We start from the raw sequence: 26,161 nt of genomic DNA, 5'->3' as shown, positions 1-26,161 counted from the left end.
GGCCCACAGACAATAGCCCCTGCCTGCCTGCCTGCAGGCCGGCCTGCCGGGCTGAGGAGGCCCTCTGGCGGCGGCGGGGTCACGCTCCCGACTCCTGCAGCTCAACTCGATCCCTTCAAGGAAACTCCTGGGGTGACTCCTGTCCAGGGAATCATCCAAATGGGCCTGTTTCTGAAAAAGGCCCGAGTCACAGCTGTGACAGCTTCTGTGGATCTCCTGACCCATGGATTGACCTGCACCCTCCCTCCCATCCTGTCAGATCCTTTGGACACGCTTGAAGAGGTCTTTGGCCTCGGCCCGGAAAACAGGCCAAGATAAACAAATACGTTTTGGTCTTTGTGTTTTTTTTTTTTTTTTTGAACAGGGCGAAAACGATGCATGGCCGTGGATTGGAGAGAAACCTGCACCCCTCGCTGGCGCACCTGAAGGCAGGGAGGACTCAGCGGGACAGAAATGACATTCAGAAATGAACCGTTTACACTTGGTGACTATGCCAGAACAAATAGCTACACCAAACTTTATGATAAAGTGCTGTGATTTCCTTCTGGGAGGTTTCAGACCCCTCTCTATTGACCTTGAAGTCGATCATCAGTGTGTTCTCCGTCGCACTGCGTCAAAGCCCCTGCTCCCATCATAACCTCACTGAGATCTGCGATTTCCACCCGATGGACAGAGTCATCACACGCTTAGATCCACCCAGCTCGTCACACAACAGTGTGGACGGGCACGTGCGTGGGTGGGTGCGTGGACGCGTGCGTGCGTGGGCAGGTGGGTGGGTGGGTGCGTGGCTGGGTGCCTGCCTGCGTGCGTGCGTGCGTGGGTGGGTGGGTGCGTCCGTGCGTCCCTGTGCCTTTCACCTTTCAGATTATGAACCCCGCCCCCTCACCTCTCCCGCCCCCCCGCCCCCCCCACACACTGCACTGTCCTTTGCCTAGCTGTGTCTCTGCGCCACCCACCCTCCACCACACCCACAACCGCAGGCGCACCACACACCGCACGCATACCTGCACACACACCCCGCCTGCACACAGTGCACACACACATCCCGACCCCAGACACAGGCACACCCAGCCCGTTTGCACCCCGCCCACGATTGCCACACACCGCACACTCCTCCCCTCCCGCCCCAGCCCCCCCTCCCCCCACAGCCCCCCCTCCCCCCCCCTCCACTGCGTGGTCCTTGGCCTGGCTGTGACTCTCCCCCTCTCCTCTGTCTCTGCCCACACACCACATGCGTAGACACACACACCCCGCCCCGCCCCCAGCGCCACACACACCTGCCCGCCCATTAAACCCCCCACCCCCGCACACACCATGCCCCAACACATACCCCGCACCCCCACCTCTCCCGCACCCCCCCCCCACACACACACACACAGACACACTGCACCGTCCTTTGCCTAGCTGTGTCTCTGTGCCACGCCGCCCCTCCCCGGGACACCCACAACCACAGGTGCACCCTACACGCCACACGCATACCCGCACACACACCCCGCGTACGCACAGCACACACACACATCCCGAACCCAGACACACACACACACACACACACACACACACTGCGTTGTCCTTGGCCTGGCTGTGATGCTCCACCTCTCCTCTTCTCTCGCTCTGCCCACACACCACACGCTGAGGCCACACACACCCAGCCCCGCTTCCAACGCCACACCCACCCCCCCGCCCATAAACACCCCGCGACGATCGCACACAACATGCCCGAACACACATCCCACCCCCCACCCCTCCTGCAAGCCGCCTCACGAGCCCCCCCCCTCCCCCCCCACTGCGTTGTCCTTTGCCTAGCTGTGTCTCTGGGCCTCTGTCTCTGCGCCACCGCCCCTCAGACCCACAGGCCACACCCACACCCACACCCACAGCGGCACCCTACATGCCACACGCATACCCGCACACACACCCCGCCTGCACGCTGCGCACACACACATCCCGACCCCAGACACATACACACACACACGCAGCCCGTTCACACCCCGCTCGCACAGGCCACATACCACACACTCCCCCCTACCCCCTACACACACACACACTGCGTTGTCCTTTGCCTGGCTGTGTCTCTGGGCCACTGTCTCTGCACGCCCCACCCCCTTCCGGCCATGCCCACACCCACAGGCGCATCCCACACGCACACACCCATGGTGCCCACCCGACACACACTCGGCCTCACGTGGAACCTATACACACACCACACACATTACCCCTCCCCCCACACACACATACACCCACGCGGCACCACCTGCGCATGCCCCAGACACACCACCACACGCCGCCTCCTGCCCGGGTCCAGCCCCGTTGGATCCAGGGAATTCGAAGGTGGGGACGGTGTTGGCGTCCTTGGATAAACACGTATTTAATGACAGAGATATAGAGAGATTAGAAACGGATAGTGTCGTAGGAAAATGAGTGGAGGAAAAGAGGCTGAATAACTTGGAATTCAGCCAGAGAAACGGGGAGCAAGAAAGAAGCGACATGGGGGTATCGGTCTTTCCGGAGACGGATCCGATTTCTTTCGTGTTGGGTTTGCCTCTCTACCTTTGGTGACATATAGGGATGACTACAGAGTCACGTGGGGGCCAGGAGTCCCGACCTTTCTCAAAATCAGGTGCTTCACATAAATGTACGAAAAAAAAAAAAAAAAAAAAAGGGGTCTCAGGGATATGACATCATCTTCTGGCCGTGAGGCCTGCTGACATGTGATGATCCTTTCTTTCTGATCCCCAAAACACTTCTGTGTTCCAAGGGTGTTTTTTTCTTAAACCAGGCACCACCCTCCAGATAAAGGTACATGCCTGTAGGGTGAGGGTGTCGTGAGTTCCAATCAAGAAAGGAATGGGTTGAACCCAAAGGTCACATGATTCCTCTGAAAGGTGAATCCTTATGTCTCCTCTATGCTAGTTAGATTCACTCTAAGGGCAGGGAACATGGAGATGTAGCAGCAACCATCAGCCCAACACATGAAATCCCTTTCCCCCATGGTGCCCTGAAGGTCTCTTTAGGCTTAAGAGAGTGATCGAGTGACATGTTTACATAGCAAGGACACAGGGCTGGATCCCAAAGGACAGGGAATCTATTCCAAAAGAGAACATTCATGGACTCACAGAGTCCAGTATTGCTCCCCTTCCAAACGACTCTATGTCCTTTTCTATATTCCAACGACACGGATTCATAGATTCCCAGGTGCCTAAGGATGTGGAGGCCTGGCGGCAATCGTGGACTCGACCACCGTGAGAAAAGCCCTGTGCTCACGAAGACTCTCCAAAGACTCCCAGACTCTCTGTGCTGTTTACGGTGGAGAGGTCGTCGACACTCGTGTGCGTCGTGGCGGGAGTGCGGATGACCCTGTCACGCGAGCCGGTCTGTCAGCAGAGAGGTTTGACCTGAGACGCCCTCGTCACACCCAGGGCCGGGGATGAGCCGTCATGATTGGCCCGACACGTGAAAAACCCTTCACCCACGTCATTCCTAACCAACCCACGAGACGCGTCCTTTCTAGGTAGACTCTGGCTTTGGGGGTAGATGCTCGGAAACGGGGGGTTTCCGGAGGCCTGATCACGCCTTTGCGTGTGCCAAGCCTCCTTCCTCGTGACCTTTGCCATGGGCGGAGTTCCTCACGCTGGCCCCGGCAAGTACAAGTAGACATGTTGTGTATAACTGTGTGATACTTTTTGTCTGGAAACTGTTTCAAAACCGTTTACTAAATGGATTGGAGAGAAACCTGCTCCCCTCGCGCGCCCCTGAAGGCAGGGAGTTCTCAGCGGGACAGAACCTGCCTTCACGTCTCAGGGGGACCGGGACGGTCCCCTCACCTCGGGCACCCCCAACCCCGAGCCCAGTCCCGTCTCCTCCCCGCCCCGCCCCCCCCCCCCCCCACTCACACACACAGGCGCGTGCGTGCGCGCACCTGGACCCGGCTCCCACCCCCATCTCCCCAACCTCACACCCCCCACCCCCACCCCACCCCACCCCTCCCTGGCGACGAGGGGGGCCCAGGGAGGGATGGCTGTCTCAGCCCTGGTTCTGAGATGTCATTTGGGAAACCGCTCTAGGCCGAGATGCCAGCTCGCTGCCCTGCTGCTTGGTGTCCGTCTCCATCAGCCATGTCCCCGAAAGGCACGTGAGCTCATGGACAACAAAGGGCGCACCCAGAAAACACCAAAGGGTCCTCCTGAACCCAACACGGCCATGTGTATGGATCCACGTAGAGGTCGTTGATCTCCCCATCGGATGCGTGAATAGGATCCACACAGACTGGATTGTGTTTCCGCTTCGATGGGCTGCCCTATCCGGAGAGAACGTGCGGGTCAGCAAGCGAGCAAACACGGAAGGGAACAAAACCAAAACCGCAGCCAAGTCGAGAGAGTGCTGAGCCCGAGGAACTCGCCGATCCCGTGGCATCATTTGCCATACACAGCCTTTCTCTATGGCAAAGAGAGATGTGGCATGGATCCCCGTGTGGGTCGTTCGTGCCCGAAACCACGCCACGGATAGTGATCCTGTCTCATTCGAATCCTCTCTAAAAAGATAAACCAGGTCTCTTGTTCCCATGATGGAATGGTATCTTTGAATGCAAAAGGGGATGACATGTGACAGGAAAATCAAAGTGGAGTCAGCATCGCCAAGAGAGGGCCCCAAAATAGAGAAGGGGCGGGCCATGGAGGAAGAGGTCTGTGTCTCAGTCTGGAAACTCGGAGCACCTCCTGGGGAACAGAGGCCTCCGGATCCTCGAAACAGTGTTCCCGACATTCAAGACCCCTATCCCACACACCCTCCCCTTTCCCTGCCTCACTGGTGACCGTCTATGGACCCTGGAAGAAGAGACGGTCCCTTGTTTGCGTGACAGTCCATCCTCATTGCTCTCGGGTCGCTTTACAACCTCACGGAGCTTCAGCTTTCTAAGCCCCCGACTCTTTCCTGGGGAACGTTCCCCCGGTTTTTATTCAAACCTGTGTCCCTGCATGGCCATATCGAAGACCCCCAAAGAAAGCTTTCTTTTTCTTTCTTTCTTTCTTTTCTTTTTTCTGTTTTTTTTTTTTTTTTTTTTTTTTTTAGCGCAGCCGATACTGACTCTTCATGGAAAGACAAGACAACTAGGTGATTTTATGTGTTTAATTTCCAGGTGTATTGAAATATCATTTCCTCCGTGAAGGACATATGACATCCTCCGTTCTCATGTGTACAGAATGGGGACAAGAGGCACCTGTATGTTGCAGAAGAATAATGACCACCCAAGCGGTAGCTCATAGCTTTCTCACAACCCATACAGATCATGACTGGATGTGAAAGAAAGTGAAGTCACTCGGTCGTGTTCGACTCTTTGCGACCCCACGGACTGTAGCCTACCAGGCTCCTCCATCCGTGGACAGTTCCAGGCAAGAATCCTAGAGTGGGTGGCCATTTCCTTCTGCCTTTGGACGGGAGGAGAGTGATTCATGTCCACTGTCATGGCAACTTTCTCAGATGATCATGCTGCTGCTGCTGCTGCTGCTGCTGCTGCTGCTGCGTCGCTTCAGTCGTGTCCGAATCTGTGCGACCCCACGGACGGTAGCCCACCGGGCACCCCCGCCCCTGGGATTCTCCAGGCAAGAACCCTGCAGTGGGTTGCCATGTCCTTCTCCAAGGCGTGAAAGTGAAAAGTGGAAGGGAAGTCGCTCAGTCGTGTCCGACTGTTAGCGACCCCGTGGACTGCGGCCCACCAGGCTCCTCCGGTCCATGGGATTTTCCGGGCAAGAGGACTGCAGAGGGGTGCCATGGCCTTCTCCAAATAGTATCATACGATCATAATAATGCTGTTCATTAGAATCACCGTGCTCGTTGTGACGTGTACAGTACAGATGTACCTTATCCGTGAAGTCGGTTTTTTTTTTTCTTTCCCCCTTACATCAATGCAATATCTTCCCATTTCTCCCTCCCCCAGCCGCTCTGTGATGATCGTTTTCTTTCTTTCTTTCTTTCTTTCTTTCTTTTTTTTTGATGGCCATCCATGGCATGTAAGTGGCACGAGAAAGTCTTTTTCTTTCTCTACCTGACTTATTCATTTGGCATCACGCCCTAAGTCACATCCATGCTATCACCAGATAAGAATGTGTTCGTTCCTGTGGCTCCGTGGGACATCTATGTCTACCTATCGATCGATCTCTATCTGGATCGTGTGTCTTCTTTCCCTCTTCTTCCCTTGATGGACACTCGGGCTGTTTCCCTCTCTTGACCCGTGTGACTGATGCTGCCGTGGACATGGGAGTGCAGATGTCTCTCTGAGATTTAGATTCTGTGTCTCTTTTCTTTAGATGTCTACCCAGAAGTGAGAGTGTTGGACAGATCGATCATGTCTCGACCACGACTCTTTTCGAAGTCCTTCGGAGGGGATCCGGGGAAGGATCCATTCTTTTCCAATAGACGCCGTCGGAATCCAGTGCGACCGCACACGTCTTAGGGAATACGGCGGCGACCACGACGGCAACCCAAACGCTCCCGCGAACGCGATGGTGCCCGAGGGTGTGTCCGCAGGACGACTCCCCGGTGCCAGCCGTCCACGTCCACAAGCCCCCTGCGGTCGTCGGCGAGTCGTTCCATCCACACGGAACCACGGTTTTCGTGGGCCGGGGTTGCCTGCGTGCCAGTCCATCCCCAGATGAATGGAGCGATGACAGACTCCTTGGGGCACAGGGCAGAGATACGTGGAATTCTTTCCACGAGACGAGTGCGATGAGAAGAGAAGAACGATGCGAAGTGGTGCCTGGGGAGCCGGAAAGAGTCGAACAGGAAAGAAAACATGTCAGACGAGAGGGGAGAAGGATTCAAAGCGAGTGGAGCACCATGGGGGAGACGGGCCCAGAAGATGCGAGCAGATGCTGGGGGCACAGCACGCCCGGACCCGTGGGCCTGCCTGCAGGGAGCCGAGAGGGATGGCCGTCCACTGTCTGCAGGCCGATCTCCAGAGCCCGGACTGGGAAGGACTTCTTCACGAGAACAGGCACGCTCACGGTCCCCACGGGTCACGTCTCCACTGGGCTCTCAGCACTGTAGGGAGAGCTTCCCACACTTCCGATGGCACGGTGAGCGGCGGTCTCTTGATCTCCTCTACCGCAGAGTCAGCGAGCTTCCCGAGGGATAGGACGAGGTCTTGGCCGACGGCATCCCATCCCAGACCCCGTCTTGCTTTCGAATCACGGGATGTCTTTGATGTCTGTGGGGGTGTGCTGCGCCTTCACTGCCGTGCGAGCCGTTCTCTCTCCGTGGAGGAGGGGGCCGCTCTGCGCTTGTGTGTCTGGGCTTCTCGTGGCTGTGGTTCCTCTTGGGGAGCGTGGGCTCTGGGGCACGTGGGCTTCAGTGGCTGCCGGGTGTGGGCTCAGCGCTCGCAGCGGCCAGGATCGAGAGCACAGATTCCATCGGCGAGGCCTATGGGCTTCTTGGCTCTGTAGCACGTGGGATCTTCCCGGGCCGGGGATGAAACCCGTGTTTCCTGCGCGGGCACGGGATGGTTTCCTACGGAGCCGCCGGGGAAGCCCCAGTCCCAAACTCAAGATGGATATCCTGACGTCCCCCGCTTGGGATGGGAGAGTTTCTGAACGATCAGGCCAGGAAAAGGGATCGCATCGTGACGGGTTGACCTTCGTTTCTCACAAACCGGCACTCTTGCTGCTTCTTGAAGTGTCCTAGAGAAGACATCGGATTCCACATGAGATCAGCTTCTTTGACTAGCGATGGCACAACGGCCACAACAAAGGGGATGGATTAAACACAACAGTTGGTTTCTTTTGGACGATGAGCCCCCTCTGTGTGTGTGTGTGTGTGTGTGTGTGTGTGTGAGAGAGAGAGAGAGAGAGAGAGAGATGCCTTCGTGGTTCTAAAGCAAGAAGCACTGAGGAGTGAAGACATTCTTGAACTCACATAGTTTCCTTCATTTCAGTCGTGATGGTCCAGTGATTTTGGAGGACGACATGGAATGTTTCAGGGTAGATGCTTTTAGAAGGCTGTGAAGGGACTTCCCTGCCTGGTGGCCCAGTGGTGAAGGATCCACCTGCCGATGAGGCGGGGGGACGGGGTGTTTTCCACCGAACCCCTGATCCGGGACGATGGCACAGGGCTCCGGGCAGGTTCGACACAAACCTACAGAACGGACGGCGCCAGGCGTGAAGGCGAGGGCACGCAGCCCGGGGACTCTGGACGAGGATGACTGACGCGGACGGACACTGCCGTCTCCGTCTCCGTGGAGGTGGGTGGTGGCCAGCACGCTCCTCTGGGGCAGGCTGTTCCTAGGACCGACCGTTGGGGAGCGTGCGCGTGCATGGGAGGAGCAGGGGGCCTGAGGGAACGGTCTATCCTCTCTGCTCCACGGGGCCCCCGGAACCCTCATCTGCTCACAGAGAGGATTCGTCCCGTGGAGAGACAGACCCACACGCGAGTGAACCTCATTTCTGGTTCCCTTGGCTTCTGAAAGCGTGACGGTCAGGTTCATGCAGCTCTCTGGATTTCTGTTCTCCCCGAGATCCGGGCCTACTCACTGGAAGGACACGAGGAGCCGGATGAGATCGCCCTCTGCACGGCGCCGGCTCCAGCGCGCGCACGTTTCAGTGGCTACGGCTCGTGGACATCGCACCGAGAGCCGAAGCCCCGGTGTGACAGACGCCTGTTTCCACGATGGGTGAACAGTTCTCCGTGCGGGAAGCCCAATCCTTGCCCCTGCCTGTTCGACCTGCAGGGCCTCTGCAAAGAACAAACGTGCCCGATCTCGGGACCGATCCCCTTTTCGGAGCCAGCCCGGTGCGTCCTCTGTTTCCCGGGCCACAGGCACACACTGGCACTGGGGAGTCGTGTCGTCCCTCCTCCCCCTCCTCCTCCTCTCTGCCCCCACCCTTCCCCCCGCATGCAGGCTCCCCCACACCCCCGCCTGGCCCCGGCCCGTCCGGGTCTCCCCCACCCGCAGAAAAGGCCGGGAAACACATGGTCCCAGGACGACGCAGTCGAGAGACAGCGGCAGTCCCCTGGGATGCGGGGAGGAGGCGCCTGAGCACACCTAGGCCAACACCGCCACCGTGTGGGGTGAGAGGCCGGGGCGAGGAGAGCTCAGGAGTTCCGAGGAGGAGGAGGAGGAGCAGGAGGGAGAGAGGCAGGCGGGGGTGGAGGGGCGGGCCAGGCTGAAGCGGTCTCAGGGCGGGGACGTGGAAGAGAACGTTCCCCTTCAGACGGGCGCTCCGAAGAGAGCGTGCCGGCGGGGACCTTGAGAGCACCTTCGAGCTGGGAGCGGGGTGGGGGGGGGGGAGGGAATCCTCCAGACGTAGGAAGGACACCAGGCACAGAAGGCGAGACCGATTCTTGACCCAAGGGAATCGGATGCTTTTCTGTCCATGGGTTCCATCCTCAGACTCTCATGGTCATCCAGCCAGCCAGCCACCATCGGGTCCCTCCTTTTCTGTTCTCTACGTGTTTCATGGCGAGTGAGTGAGAGTCTTTCGATGGTTTGCTAGGATGTGTGAATGTCGTGGGACCATGGTATGTGCCAGCCGTGGATGAACAGAACGGCTTCAGCGTTCAGGCTGATCCTGAACTCCCACGCCAAGGCAGGCCTGTGCGTCCCCGTGCGCTGGAGGACACCGTGCTACCCACATCTTGATCTTGGACTGAACGCAACCACCGTGGGGAGGGTGTTCGTGGGTTGGCTTCGTTTCCTTTCCCTATGGCACTCACCTGACCGTCCTGTCCACTCCTTGGATCCTTGATCTCCCCCTCCCCCTCGAGGCCATCGGTCCTTTTCTTTCTCCTCCTCCTGCTCCCCGTCCTCCTACTCACCCTAGTTTCTCTCCCCGCCTCCCCACTCCCCGCCGCTCCACACACACGCAGGTCCCACTCTTCTCAAACGGACCTCTGACTGACTGCCAACGTTTCCTTTCGCCTTCTTTCCTTCCTCCCGTCCTGCTTCCTTTCCTTTTTTTTTTTTTCTTCGTGTTCTGTTCCCCCGTTCCTTTTCAGCTGTACCGACGATGGCTTCGAGTGTAGCGCCTGACACAGCGATCGCCAGGATACGTCTAGTGAGGGACCGTCCGTCACCACCTGGTGTCACGGCAGATGACATCTGGTGTCGTGACGTGCCCGTGACTCATGGATTTCCTAAGTGGGAGGTGGCACCGCTTCATCTGTCTCCCTCACCGGTGGCGCTCGTTCACTCGTTCTCTCCCCCACCCCACCCCCCGCCACCGTGTCCCCCGCTCCCTCCTCGGGCCACCCCTCATGTGCTCCGTGGTGGTATCTTAGGAGCCTGTTTCTCTTTGGTTCTGTTGTGTTCACGGTGTATCGTTTGGTAGGTACTGCGTGGAAACGACGGCTCTGAGGTATTTCCTTGAGCATCATCCCCTCTAAAGGTCTCTCAAAGTTCCTGCAGACTGTGAGATTTCATTCCCTTCTGGTGGTTGAGTCCCATTCCTCTGTGTGTGTGTGTGTGTGTGTGTGTGTGTGTGAATAGATACAGGCGTAGGCACACAGACAGAGAGCTCTCTCCTTCTGTGTGTACGGATGTCTACCTAGGTATGGGGGTCGATCCCACACATACACACGTCCGTATTTTCTCTGTCCCCTCCGTGGGCACTCCGTGGAGTGGCTGGGTTGGGTCGAAGGGGGACTCTTTGGTGGAGTGTTCCGAGGGAATCGCAGGACTCTTTTCCCTAGGGATGTGGTTTCTCTCTCTGGGAGGCCCCAGGGGATGAGATGTGATCTCTCTGAGTGCGCCCACATGTTGCTCAGCGGCAGCAAAGACGCGTTCGATCGATCAGGAGCCGCTGTCTTCTCGTGGTTCGAACTTGCTGTCGCGATTGTGATTCCAGCTCCTGGGCCTTTCCCCTCCGAAGGAGAAGGATCCTTGTCCAGATAAACGCCCCGGGGTGCTTCTGCGAGCCCGCCCCCACCCCCGGCAGCCCCAGCCCAGCCCAGCCCAGCCCTGCCGCTGATGTGTTTTCTACCTTGTGCTTCTGGGTGTCTGTCTGTTCTCCCTTTCTTTGGGAGGAAGGTGTCTGCTCGGGCCCCCTGCCTGCCCACTTCGCTCATCGGGGGTCGTTTCCCTTTTGGAGGCTGAGTTGTCTGACGCCTTGATCCGTTTTGGACAGAAAAGCCCCTTTTGCAATATGCTTGCGCTTTCCCCGTATATGTATGTGTCTATGGATACCGACGTATCCGCACATATGAGCATGTGTATTCGTGCCTGTGTATCTCCGTGGACGTCTGTGTCTATATGCCTGTGTCTACGTATATACACGCAAGCATACACGCACAGTAGAAACGCCTAGGCATACACGTGCGCACACAGACACATGCGTGTATGTGAGCATGCCCTTTGAACGTGTTTGTTTATACCCACGTGTGCGCGTATATATAGACGCGAATACGCGTGCGTATACATATGGACACGCGTATATGCGCATGTGTCTGCGTTCTCGCTCCCCCTCCCCCTCCCCTCCCCCTCTCCCTCCCCCTCCCTCCCCCTCCCCCTCTCCCTCCCCCTCCCCCTCTCCCTCTCCCTCTCTCTGACTTTTAAGCAGCCGGAGCAGTTCTATGACTTGACTTTCCTGCCTGGTGGTTCTCTTTCATTTCCTTTCTGATCTGCTTCAAAAAGTTATGTATTCATGTAACTGGCTGTTGTCATGGAACACGGGGTTTATTTAGTGGATCCCTATCGACTCGGTCCGGTCCTCCTCACCTCCACGCCCCTCAGCCGCCCCCCCCCGCCCCTCCCAACCCCCACCCCCACAGCCCTGCCACCCCAGACCTCCCGCCCGCCCGCCTTTCTGGTGTTTGTGGCCCGTTATTTTGAAATCCATGTTCTCCTGACCTCAAGTGCACTTTCCCCACCCACCCCCGCATACTTGGGTTTGTTGTCTTTGGACTTTGTCACGGTCTCTACCTAGGTTGAGTGGTGTTTTCTCTTGTTGGGGGTTCCGAGTGTGTCTCCTCCTTTTCCTTTCTTGCTCCTGGGCTCGCGTGTCTGTGTCTGCTTTCCAAAGTCCTGCTTTGTTCTTCCAGCAGCGCTCGCCTGGTTTCACTTTGCCGGCCCCTCCCTCCCTCCCTCCCTCCCTCCCTCCCTCTCTCTCTCTTTCGGGGGAGGGAAGCCGGGGAGTCTAGGATGCCGCTGGTGCCCCTCTCTCTGCCGACCCCGCCTCAAGCCCCCGCTCGCCTGCGTCTCCATGAAATGTACCCCCCCACCACCACCCTGGAATCACTTGGGGGAGTACGTCTCCTTCGTGGCAGCCTCCTGAGGAGATCCTTCCCAGCTCCTCTCCCTTCTTCTTCAGATGGCTGGTGACAGAGACCCGTCCTTGGGACGTTCGAGCCTGTTGTCAGGAGCCACCTGGCGCCTGCTTTTATATTGTCCCTCCCCTCTGGAGCTTCGGCGAGGCCTTCAGGAGGATTGTGACTCAGCCGCTGGGCCCGAGGCAGAGCTCTCAGACACCGGCTATGCTGGCGGTGACAGTCACGGTGGCTCCGAGGCCTAGGGACGTCCTACTGTCGCCAGAGATTTGTTCTCTAGGTTTCTACGGAGGGTGACCGTCGTGGCGCTCCAGATCCGGGTTCTGGGGCAGCCTGACCGTTTCGACCAGCATCTCCACATACCCCTGTTGCCGCGGAGACAGATGGCCCGGACCCTACCTGGGCCGGGCCGCCGCGGTGGGCAGGGAGAGGGTCTTCCCTGTCCGGAGCTCCTGGACTCAGGCTGGGCAGTCTGGACTCCTCCTGGGCCTCCCTCAGGAGCGTTTGCTTCACCCTCGGCTCTGATCCGGAAGTGGAGAGTGGTCCGGACTGTGGCTTGGAGCTCACGGGAGGGCCCGCATGCGTCCAGGCCCTCGGGTTCTTTCTGCCCGAGGTGTTTTCCGCGTCGAACTCCGGAGGTGGAGACCCGCCCGCCGGAGTCGTGAGGGTTGGCTGGGGGAGGCGCGTGTGTGTGGTCCCCCGTGGGGTGTGGTCGCCCGAGGTGTCTCCTGGCACACATGCTTTTTCTTTGTCAAAGTCCTGATGGGTCCGGAGACGTGGATGGACCGGACCCTGCTTCTGCAGGTGGCCAGTGAGGGCGCGCTCGACCCTTCAGTGTGCCCTCGTGGGTCTCGGTCGTCGGACGCGACTTTGGCTCACCCCTCTCCAATTCCCTGAATCCCAGTCGGGAGGTGGGGACCGGCTTGGGCCGTCCTGGGTGCCCCGTCTAGGATGGTCTGGGCCCCGGGTGCGGTCCCTGGTCGGGGCCCGCTCGTCTCGTGCGAAGCGCCTCGATGACGGTTCTTTCTTCTTTTTTCTTTTTGCACATCGAAGCCAAATCCCCGTTCGGAGACTTGGACGGACCGGTACCCCTACCCGTGTGGGCGAAACGTGGAGGGCATCCCCATCCAGCTCCCTCTCCCTTGGTGTCCCTGCCCCCACTTTTGCCAGCACGCGCCCCCTCTCCACTGCTCCTCTGCCCCCCGTCCGACCAGATGATCCCCCCGGACCAGGGCCTCGTGTTTATGGGGTAGAACTGGGGACAGGTGTCCGGGCTAAGTTTCCCGGGTCCCTCTCTGCGAGTCGTAGATGGGCCCCGCTGTCGACTGCTGTCATTTTGTCGCCCTTAATGGGCCTTTTTTTGCCACAAGATAAGTGCTGACACGGCCTCCTTTGGTCCCCACTGGTTACTTCTCACCTGTGCGCTCAGCACTGTACGGAGAGCTTCCCACACTTCCGATGGCACAGTGAGCTATGATTTCTTTATTTTATGTACAGAAGATTCAGTAAGCTTCCCGAGTGATAGTACTAGGTATTGGCCAATTGAATCCAATCTTAGATTGTATTGCTTTAAAATAATTTTATTTATTTTATTTATGTTGGGGCGTGCTGTGTCTTAATTTCTGTGTAACCTGTTCTCTCTCTGTGGAGAGAGGGAGGCTGCTCTATGGTTGTGTGTCTGGGCTTCTCATGGCTGTGGTTCCTCTTCGGGAGCATGGGCTCTGGGGCATGTGGGCTTCAGTGCCTGCTGAGTGTGGGCTCAACACTTGCAGTGTTGAGTTGTCTGACATCTTGATCAATTCCCCTCTTCCTCCCTTCATCCACCTCATTCTCCCAAGACACATTGGTGAAGGGGCCCTTGGAGGGCAGAGAGTCAGACCTGGAACACCAATAAGCTCCCTGGGGCTGAGTGGGCAGGGGAAATGCTAGCCACATTCCTCTCTTACCCTCCAAAGCCTCAAAGGTTCCTCCTGTCACCAGTGAACCTTTCGAGGTAAAGTGAAAGTGAAGTCGCTCAGTCGTGTCCGACTCTTCGTGACTCCATACTGTAGCTTACCAGGCTCCTCCATCCATGGGATTCTCCAGGCAAGAGTACTGGCGTGGGGTGCCATTTCCTTCCCCAGGGGATCTTCCCAACGCAGGGATTGAACCTTGGTCTCCCGCATTCCAGGCAGACACTTTAACCTCTGAGCCACCAGGAACCCCCCTTAACTACCCCGCAGGGCTGCTGACCTGTCACAACTCAACTTCTCCCTTGCTCCCCTCTTCATCCTATGCAATTTCTCTGGGTTACCTCCATCTGCTCGAGTGTTTTGGTACTCCACCAGCATCTGGTAAATGTCACTGTTTTGGAGACACATGGACTCTTTGTCCTTCCCTCTACCACCTGCCTACAAGCAAATGCAAAGGAAAACTGCAAAAACAGGGATAGAAAAAAAGTAGACCTTAAAAAATGCCTACCTCAAAAGACAAAAATAACCATTATATAATGATAAAAAGATAAATAAAAAATAGGATATAGCCCTTATTAATATATATGCTTCCAATGAAGAGCATTGAAATATATAAAGCAAATACTAGTGATCATGTGGGAAAAAATTTAATAATTATAGAATAATAAAGATGAATTTAAGCCAACTTTTTTTCACTCCCCTCTTTCACTTTCCTCAAGAGGCTTTTTAGCTCCTCTTCACTTTCTGCCATAAGGGTGGTATCATCTGCATATCTGAGGTGATTGATATTTCTCCCGGCAATCTTGAGTCCAGCTTGTGTTTCTTCCAGTCCAGCGTTTTTCATGATGTACTCTGAATATAAGTTAAATAAGCAGGGTGACAATATACAGCCTTGACATACTCCTTTTCCTATTTGGAACCAGTCTGTTGTTCCATGTCCAGTTCTAATTGTTGCTTCCTGACCTGCATACAGATTTCTCAAGAGACAGGTTAGCTGGTCTGGTATTCCCATCTCTTTCAGAATTTTCCACAGTGTATTTTGATCCACACAGTCAAAGGCTTTGGCATAGTCAATAAAGCAGAAATAGATGTTTTTCTGGAACTCTCTCGCTTTTTCCATGATCCAGCAGATGTTGGCAATTTGACCTCTGATTCCTCTGCCTTTTCTAACACCAGTTTGAACATCAGGGAGTTCGCAGTTCACATATTGCTGAAGCCTGGCTTGGAGAATTTTGAGCATTACTTTACTAGCATATGAGATGAGTGCAATTGTGCGGTAGTTTGAACATTCTTTGGCATTGCCTTTCTTTGGGATTGGAATGGAAACTGACCTTTTCCAGTCCTGTGGCCACTGCTAAAGGAAGTGAAGAGGAGCTAAAAAGCCTCTTGATGAAAGTGAAAGAGGAGAGAGAAAAAGTTGGCTTAAAGCTCAACATTCAGAAAACGAAGATCATGGCATCTGGTCCCATCACTCCATGGGAAATAGATGGGGAAACAGTAGAAACAGTGTCAGACTTTATTTTTGGGGGCTCCAAAATTACTGCAGAGGGTGATTGCAGCCATGAAATTAAAAGACGCTTGCTCCTTGGAAGAAAAGTGATGACCAACATAGATAATATTTTCAAAAGCAGAGACATTACTTTGCCGACTAAGGTCCGTCTAATTAAGGCTATGGTTTTTCCTGTGGTCATGTATGGATGTGAGAGTTGGACTGTGAAGAAGGCTGAACGCCAAAGAATGGATGCTTTTGAACTGTGGTGTTGGAGAAGACTCTTGAGAGTCCCTTGGACTACAAGGAGATCCAACCAGCCCATTCTGAAGGATATCAACCCTGGGATTTCTTTGGAAGGAATGATGATAAAGCTGAAGCTCGAGTACTTTGGCCACCTCATGTGAAGAGTTGACTCATTGGAAAAGACTCTGATGCTGGGAGGGATTGGGGGCAGGAAGAGAAAGGGACGACTGATGCCGGGGGCCAGCGTGAGGAACTCCGCCCATGGCAAAGGTCATGAGGAAGGAGGCTTGGCATATGCAAAGGCATGATCAAGCCTCAGGAAACCCCCTGTTCCTGAGCATCTACCCCAAAACCAGAGTCTGTTTTATGCTCTCACCTACCCCTCTGACTTTACAGGGGGCTCTCCCCCATAACCGTTTCTCTCGGAGAAGGAGTTAACTTGCAGCTCCAAGGCAATAAAAATTCCTGGGCATGACAAGAGTGTTTCAGCTTACAGACTCCTCTGAAGGTTATCTAGCCCGCCTGTATAGGTTCGTCCGGCCACATGTGATTGTTTACAGCCTCTCAACCTGAGAGGCACGAGATGTTTTAGACTTACTAAAGGCAAATTGTTTTGGGGAGTTGGAAATTATTAGTATAGTGGGTTGGTTAGGAATTATATTGGTGAAGGGTTTTTTATTTGTTGTGCCAATAATTGCTGCTAATTCCCTGCCCTGGGTGGGACAAGGGTGTCTCAGGTCAAACCTCTCTGCTGACAGACCAGCCTGTGTGACAGGAGTATCCATCCTCCTGCCACTACCTCTCAACCATAAGCAGCACAGAGCGTTTGGAGTATTTTGAGAGTCTTAATTAGCATCGGGCTTTTCTCATTGTTGAGTCAATGATTGCTGCCAGGTCTCCATATCCTTAGGCACCTGGGAATATATTAACCAATGTATTTGGAATATAGAAAAGGAAATAGAGTCGTTTTTAAGGTGAGCAATACTAGACTTTTTGAGTGAATGAATGTTCTCTTTTGTAATAGATCACTGTACTTTGTTATAAATCGCTGTGTCCTTGTTATGTAAAAATGTAACTTTATCACTATCTTAAGACTAAATAGATCTTAAGGGGAACATTGGTGAAAGGAGTTTCATCTGTTGGGTTGATGTTTGCTGCTAAATCTCCATGTTCCCTGCCCTTATAATGAATATAACTAGCATTTAGGAGAAATAAGTATTAACCTTTAAGCATATAGGAGAAATAAGCATTAACTTTTAAGATTAATCATGTTAACCTTGGGTTAAATAAATTTCCTTCTTGATTGTAACTCACTACACCCTCACCCTATAGGAATGCAACTTTATTTGGAGGGTGGTGCCTGGTTTAAGAAAAAACACCCTTGGAAGAAATAAGGTTTTTGGTTATCAGAAAGAAAGGATCATAAAATGTCAGCAGGTCTCACTCATGGCCAGAAGATGATGTAAAATCCCTAAGACCTTTTTATGTGAAGCACCTGATTTTGATAAAGGTCAGGACTGCTGACCCCCGCGTGACTCTATATTCATCCCTATATGTAACAAAAGGTATATAAGCAAACCCCAAAATAAAGAAATCAGATCAGTTTCCAGAAAGACTGATTCCCCCATGTCGTTTCTTTCTTCTTCCCCGTTTTTCTGGCTGAATTCCCATCTGGAACATGGATGCTATTCCACTTAAACCAAGTTATTCAGCCTCTTTTTCTCCACTAATTTTCTACTACACTATCTGTTTCTAATCTCTCTATATCTCTGTAATTAAATATGCATTTTTCCAAGGGCGCTGACACCATCTCCACCTTCGAATTCCCTGGGTCCACTGGGGCTGGACCCCGGCAGATCGAGGATGAGATGGCTGGATGGCATCACAGACTCGATGGACGTGAGTCTGAGTGAACTCCGGGAGGTGGTGATGGACAGGGAGGCCTGGTGTGCTGCAATTCATGGGGTCGCAAGGAGTTGGACACGACTGAGTGACTGAACTGAACTGAAAGATGAATTTTAATACCCATCTAAAATTAATGGACGGATCCTCCAGGCAGAAAATCAGTAAGGCAATGGTGATCTTAACTGATATATTAGACCGTTTAATCTTAATCAGTCACCACAGGACATCACCTCCAGAATGGCAGGATGCACTTTCATTTCAACTGCACACGGAATAGTCTCCAAGCTGTTATTCTAGTTCACAAAACAAGCCTCAGCGAACCTAATAAGAGAAAAACTATATCAAGGATTGTTTTGCAACTGCAGTGGTATGAAACCAGACATCAAGTACAGAAACAAAAGTAGGGAAAAAATAAATACCTGGATAATGAAGATGTTACTAAAAAAGAAATGTGTCAATGAAGAAATTAAAGAGGAAATAAAAATATGTATATATTAAAGCAGATGAGAATGAAAGCACATCATTCCATAATCTTTGTAATGACTGGAGCAAAAGAAATTTAAAGAAAAAAGATACCTGAAGAAGCCAAAAACCTCTCAAAAGCAACATACACTGTTACCTAAAATATTTAGAAAAACAACTCTATGGTGGGGGGAACCTAGAAGGAAGAAAATAATAAATCTGAAAGGGAATAAATAAAGTTAAGAAAAATAAAATAGAAGCGATCCATAACACCAAGACATTTTTTAAAGATAAAATAATTGATAAATGGTTCTGTTCAGTTCAGTCAACCCTAAATAAATCAGTCCTGAATAGTCACTGGAAGGATTAATGCTGAAACTCTAATACTTCGACCACCCGATGTGAAGAATTGACTCATATGAAAAGACCCTGATGGTGGGGAAGATTGAAGGCGGAAGGAGAAGGGGATGACAGAAGATGAGATGGTTGGATGACATCACCGACTCAATGGACATGAGTTTGAGTAAATTCTGGGAGTTGGTGATGGATAGGCAGGCCCAGTGTGCAACAGTCCATGCCGTTGAAAATAATCAGATACGACTGAGTGACAGAACTTCACCTGACTTGACACTGAATTAATCTATTATAAAAAAAGTTAAGAGTAACAGAAAAGGTAAAAAGGCATTCTGTTCAGTGATGGTTCTAGGAAAACTGGACAGCCCCTTGTAAAACAGTGAGATTAGAACATTGTCTTATGCCACACACAAAACAAACTCTAACTAGTAAAATCCTTACTGTAAAATATGAAATTATAAGACTCCTAGAAGAAAAAGTGCCGGGGGCCAGTGTGAGGGATCCCGCCTGTGACAAGGTCATGCGGAAGGAAGCCTGACAAAATGCAAGGACGTGATCAGGCTTCAGGGGTCCCCCCTGGAATTTCCTGAGCATCCACCCCCCAAAACCAAAGTCTACCTGCTTTACTGTGTTATGCTTTCCACCTACTCTTCTGTCATTAACAGGGGGCTGTCCCCCCACCACCTTTTTCTGGAAAAAATTAGAGTTTTAGATAATAAGTCTCCTGGGCATAATACGAGTGTTTCCATTTCTGATGGCTTTCTAGCCTGCCTGCAGGACTCAGCTGCGCATGTGATTGAGGCCTCCTGACTTCAGGAGGCACAGGAAGCTTAAAACATCCTAGGAATGTAGGGGCTTCCGAGGAGTCAAAATCATTAGAATAGGACTGATTAAAGGTTTCATTTGTTGAGCCAATATTTGCTGCCAAATTTTCATACCTTTTATTTGTAGAGATAGTTGGTATATAGAAAAACAGGCAGCAGACCTGGTATTAGCAACATTAGATCTTTGAGTTAAGTACTTTCTTTGTTATAACCCACTGAACTTTTGTTCAACAGGAATGTAACTTTATTTATTACTTTGAGGGTGATGCAGAGTAAAGAAAAAACACTTCTATGGAAAAGGAGTTTTCTGGTTGATAGACAATTATCCAGGAAGAGAGCAATAAAAATGTTAACAGGCCTCTTGGTCAGAAGATAATGTAAACCACCTGAGATGTTTTGTATATGGGAGGGTATGCAAAAAGAAAGCCTGGTCTCAATGAGGGTCAGGACTGCTGCCCCTGCATAACTCTGCATATTCCATTATTTCTTTATGTACAACTTGGGGTATATAAGCTGATATTGAAAAATAGTTTTTGGAGTCTTGCACCGATGCTGGGCTTCCCCATGTCATTCTTTTCTTTTTCCGGCTGAATTCCCATCTGGAGCGGGGAGGCTTACCATGTCTACTTACTTGTCCCAGCTTCTAAGATTTGTAAGAGAGAGAGCCCAAGGAGGGGCACTCTCCGATATTCAAACGGATGCTGGTGGCCTTACGTACTGATCCTTTTCACATTGTTTGCACTGTTTGCTGAACCCAAGACAGGCAAAGCTAGAGCTAAGAGCCTGGAAGATGACGTAAGGAGCCATAGGAACTGCAGACATGTGTATTCTCTCCTGGCTGGCATGGCAGCCGTAACATGATATCTGTCCTGGCTGATGCAGCAGCCATAGCCACAGCCATAATGTAGCTGTAACAGAGCCGTAGTAAAGCCATGACGTCACTGCAAATGACATAACCGTGAGTCACCCCAGTGTAGAGCCATGACAGCACTGCATATGACTTAACCGTGAGTCACTCCAGTGTAGTCATGAAGCAGCAGCAGCCAGGGATTTGACGGTGACAGCCTGTGACCAGGTGATCGCCTCATGACACTCATGCACAGTGCTATAAATGGTCTCAGCTGTTACATAACAATGCAAAGTCATTAATTACAGAACAATGGATGAGAGAGCATGGGAGTGTGGGGCAAGAGGACCTGACCGGCACCATTATCTTAATTTTCCCACAATCCACCCCTTCAGCATCTCTTGCCTCACAATCTATGTGCAATCTATCTTCCAAGGTATTCCCTTGACAAGTAAAACTGGCCTTTGAATTTACACCTTCCAACAGCAGTAGCTAAAACAACAAACATCTACATCTCCAATACATAGTAAAACACAACACCAGGTATCACCTGAAACTCAAGTTGCAGCCCTTACCCTCATGGGGCTAGAAAAGACACTCATCACATTTGGAGTGCCTTTATTTTCCATGAGTAAGACCAAGCCACCATGTGTCCTTTGGAAATTGCAAAAAAGCCTCCACTGGGGTAACTCCACCCCTGCAGGATTTTTATTAAGGACACAAAAACACTCTACAGGTACCAGGCCTATCCCTTCAAGGAGGGGATTTCTTAGCATTGACAGCCTTACCTGCAAGATTCCAAATCCTTTCATATTGTTCTAAATCTGCAGAAGAATCAGAGGCTAGTAGTGCATCATAGAATGCAGCCCTTAGATTACAGTGTTCTACTAAATCTACACTGTAGAACACAGCCTTTATAGCACCCAGCTTTAAATCTACATCATCGGACACAGTCTGAATCTACGTTATAGAGCACAGCCTAGTTCGTAACCAGTTGGAAACCATAACCAACGATGTATGCACTAGGATTGGGAAACAACTCTGACTTGCAATAAACAAGTCTGCATTCAGCACCAATTTAAGCCAAGACCGTTACTCTGTGCATTAGCTGATGATCAGTGAACTGCACATTCTACATGGGGCCTCTGATCCCTGACTGGGCTCTTCAGGTGGGTGCCTTGGTCTGAGCCCTATTCACAGCAGAAAAGAGCATCGTCTAAAGGAACACCCTTGGGCACCATGTAATCTTCTAACTGAATTGCCCATATATCTGGCTGTGGGTGCCTCACAAACTTGGTAAACTGATGTTCTGGTGTCAGTTGCCTCCGTAGCTCTAGGAGAAGAGCATTCTGCCAGCTGCCAGGAAAACAGACTTCATTTGCATTCTTATCACCCAATGGGGCCTTTACCAGCGCTGGCCTCATTTGGATTCTTCACACTTCTAAGCCCCTTTGCCTGCTGCCATCCCTCTGTTTCTCCCAAGCTAGTCACCACTCAGGTGACCTTACAGAGGAGGCACCCCACATAGGGTGCAAGAATAGCAGTCAGGGATCCAAAAGTGGTGGATGGGGCATTGTTCAAAATGGCATCTCGGATACCACCAGTAAAACACTCGTTCTGTGCCTCTGGATATTTATCATTGTGTTAAATATCGACTGCTTTGTGTCCAGTTGTCTCACCAGTTGTGTCAGCTCAGAATAGGTATGCCATTTATTCACAGTATCTGGGAGCTCTGCCGCATTTGCCCACATGATGTGGATGGCAGTGTCTATCCATTCCATCAGGGGTGCGTTTGGTTAGGCAACCCTTGCAAGACTTGCCTAGCATTTTGCAACATTTGCCTAAATGAGGGGCAAGTGTTACAGATGCCAACAATTCTATCTCATCCCCAAACAAGTGATACCATTCACGCCTGTGTCCCAGTCACAAAAGCCATGTTGCCAAGGGTTCCCCAAGCATTTGCTGAAACTGCTTTCCCAATTTGACCAAGTCCACCTGAGTATATGGTCAATACGTTGTGAACTCAGTTACAACCAGGGCATCGTGTAGGGTACTGTTCATACTTCAAGGCAGTCAGGAAAATCCACAGCACTGTGCCAAGAGCATTCTGTGCTGCTTTTTTCAGCAAATAGGAACTCACTGCCTGCACTACCTTTTCAGTGCTATCAGCTGAACCATCCACAACTTTCCAGTCTCCCGCTGGAGCCCAGGCCAAGAGGATCACAGACACATGGTACCACATGCTATCTGATGGCCACTGGCTTCCTCCATCCAGTTGAGCTTCTGGCTCCCCTACAGGCTGGGTGGTATCCTGTCTATTCTTTCTCTGTGGAGCCTCAGGGATCCTGAACCTACTTACTGTGTATCCTGACAATTGCTCCAATTGTCTTGCTGATCCTGGTCACAGTTTGCTGAACCCAGTGTAAGAAAGGTAAGAGCTAAGATACAAGAAGGAGACTCAAGGAGCCATAGGAACTGCAGACAGGTTTATTGTTTCCTGGCTTGCATGGCAGCCATAACACATCCTCTCCCCTGGCATAACACTCAGCATCCATAGCGTAACCATAACATAGTCATAGCACAACCATGATGTTGCTCCAGTGTAGCCCCAGTGCAGCAGCAGCCAGGGTTTTCATGGTGAAACTCATACAGGCATACTGCACAAAATAACCCTTCATCAAGCAAGCACCTTGTGACACACATGCTTAGTGCTAGAAGTGATACCAGCTATTATTAAACCACGTAAAATTATTGTTTACAGAATGTGGGGCAAAGGGTGTGAAACTGTGAAGTGAGAGAGCCTGACTGGTGCCATCTTGTTAATGTGCCCACAAGGTGTTTTCCAATAAATAAATCATGGGAACAAACTCTTACCAAACAGAGAATATCAATAAAGACACTGATATTATAGAAACAAATAAAACAGAATTGAAGAAAAGAAATACAGAGTAATATAATAATAACTGGAGAATTCAATGCAGTAGTTTCAGTAATGGATAGAATATCTAATTTAGAAAAAAGATAAGTATATAAATAGGAAAAATGAACAATACTGTTCATTAAGAAAAAGATCTAACAAACACATATTAAGCACTTCATTACACAACAGTTAAATACACATTATATTTTCTAAGATAGCTCATATATCAGGCAACGAATAAGTGCCAATAAATTTAAAGTTTGAACTCCATAAAATATCTGTCTAGCTCTAAATAAATTAAGCTACATGTCAACAACAAAGAAAATTCAAATTTTCACAAGCATGTCAAATTAAAAAACTCAAAACAGTGAATTAAAAAGAAAAATTACAGATGAAAAACAAAAACAAAGCATAACATACCCAAGACATATCTGAAGTAATTTAAAAAATCAAGATGGAGAAGTTGTGTTTATGCATCCAAAATGGAGCCAACAGGCCACCATTGATGTAGTTTCAGATATGTTCCTGCGTTAATCAGAATTTGAACTTTCTCACCACAAGATATCTAAAAATGAACTACTAGAGGCTGCTCTCGGCAACCTTGCAGTTTCAAAATCTTCTCCATTTCACAATTATGGAATTATTTTGAACCCCAACATCCTTAACTAATAAGCAACTTTATTTCTTGCCATCTCCAATCCTAATAGTTGACAAATAACTTATGAAGCTTTGTGTATTTTACATTTACAAACTTCCTACATCTGTAGTCTCTGAAATAAAATTCAAGTGCTTCTTGAATCTGTGTTTCTCAGGTTGTGGCACTAAGAAACTCTAAAAAAAATAGCACCCCTTTATTTTAGTGAGCATCTCATTCCTGAAATTTTGGTTAAGAATACTAAAATTTATAAAGTAAAATCAGAGTTAAATTTGTAAGAATAAATTTCCTACACTAAAAAAAAGTTAGAAAAAAATCTGAATCAATATCTTAGGTTTATACTTTGAGTTCAGTCACTCAGTCGTGTATGGCTCTTTGCGACCCCATGAATCACAGCACGCCAAGCTTCCCTGTCCATCACAAACTCCCAGAGTTCACCCAAACTCATGTCCATTGAGTTGGTGATGCCATCCAACCGTCTCGTTCTCTGTCGTTCTTTTCTCCTCCTGCCCACAATCCCTCCGAGCATCAGGGTCTTTTCCAATGAGTCAACTATTTGAATCAGGTGGCCAAAGTATTGGAGTTTCAGCTTCAGCATCAGTCCTTCCCATGAATAACCAGGACTGATCTCCTTTAGGATGGAGTGGTTGGATCTCCTTGCAGTCCAAGGGACTCTCAAGTGCTGGGGTCCAGCCCCAGTGGATCCAGGGTAATTCGAAGTGGGGACAGAGTCAGCGACCAGGAAAGAACTATTTAATTAGAGATATAAAGAGGGATTAGAAAAGAATAGTATAGTAGGAAAATTAGTGGAGAAAAGAGGCTGAATAACTTGGTTTATGCGGAAAACCAATAAAACCCTGAGACAAGGGGTTTGCACCGCCTACATAGGCCACAGGCGTCTTCCCAGTCTCCCAGAGGAGCGGAGACACAAAGTGACTCCCCATTCAGATCTTAGAAGCCCAGGCAAAATTAGTAGGCTCAGCGAGTTTCCACACTCTAGATGAGAATTCAGCCAGAAAAGAAGGGAATGAGAAAAGACATGAGGGAAAGCAGTCTTTCCAGGAACTGGACTGTTTATTTATTTTCCAGGTCTGCTTTTATACTTTGAGTTATACATAGAGATAAATGGAAAATACAAAGTCACGTGGGGTCAGCAGTCCTGACCCTTATTGAAACCACGCTTTCTTTCTGCATTCCTTCAGATATACAAAGTTCTCAGGTGATTTACATCATCTTCTGGCCAAGAAGCCTGCTAACATTTTATGACCTTTTCTGATGATGATTAGTCAATCAGAAAACTTATTGAAGGCACCAGATAAAGTTGCATCCCTACAAGGCAGAGGTCCAGTGGGCTATAATCAAGAAAATAATTTACTTAGCCTAAGGTCTAACGTGATTAATATCAAGGTTAATACTTATTTCTCCTATATGCTAGTTATATCAATTAGTGTGTATAAGGGGCAAGGGATATGGAGGCTTACCAGCAAATATTGGCTCAACAATGAAACCCTCCATCAATATAATTTGTAACTAACTCGCTAATACTATACTAATAATTTTCTAACTTCTCAAAAGAATCTGTTTTTAGAAAGTTTAAAGCATTTCATGCCTCTCACGGTTGGGAGGCTGTGAACAATCACATGTGGCCGGATAAACCTCTCAGACAGGCTAGAGAGCCATCAGAGGAGTTTTTGGACTGAAACACTCTTGTCACGCTCAGTATTCTTCACAGTCCAACTTTCACACCCATACATGACCATTTGAAAAACCATAGCCTTGACTAGACGGACATTTGTTGGCAAAATAATGTATCTTCTTTTCAATATGCTGTCTAGGTTGGTCGTAACTTTCCTTACAAGGAGTCAGCGTCTTTTAATTTCATGGCTGCAGTCACCTTCTGCAGTGATTTTGGAGCCCAAAGAAATAAAGTCTGACACTGTTTCCACTGTTTCCCCGTCTATTTCCCATGAGGTGATGGGATCAGATGCTATGATCTTAGTTTTCTGAATGTTGAGCTTTAAGCCAAATTTTTCACTCTCCTCTTTTGCCAGGGTCCAGCCCTGGTGGATCCAGGGTAATTCGAAGCGGCGACAACGTGGCGAGGAAAAACTTATTTATTTAGAAATATGAAAGAAATTAAGAAGAACTAGTATAGTAGGAAAATTTAGTGGAGAAAAGAGGCTGAATAACTTTGTTTACGTGGAGAACTAATAAAATCTCAGGACAAGAGATTTGCACCATCTACATTGGGCCACAGGCCC

The sequence above is a fragment of the Capricornis sumatraensis genome, unplaced genomic scaffold (genome assembly GCF_032405125.1).
Source record: "Capricornis sumatraensis isolate serow.1 unplaced genomic scaffold, serow.2 scaffold32, whole genome shotgun sequence".
NCBI classification, from domain to species: domain Eukaryota; kingdom Metazoa; phylum Chordata; class Mammalia; order Artiodactyla; family Bovidae; genus Capricornis; species Capricornis sumatraensis.
Note: the sequence above shows the minus strand (reverse complement) of the source record.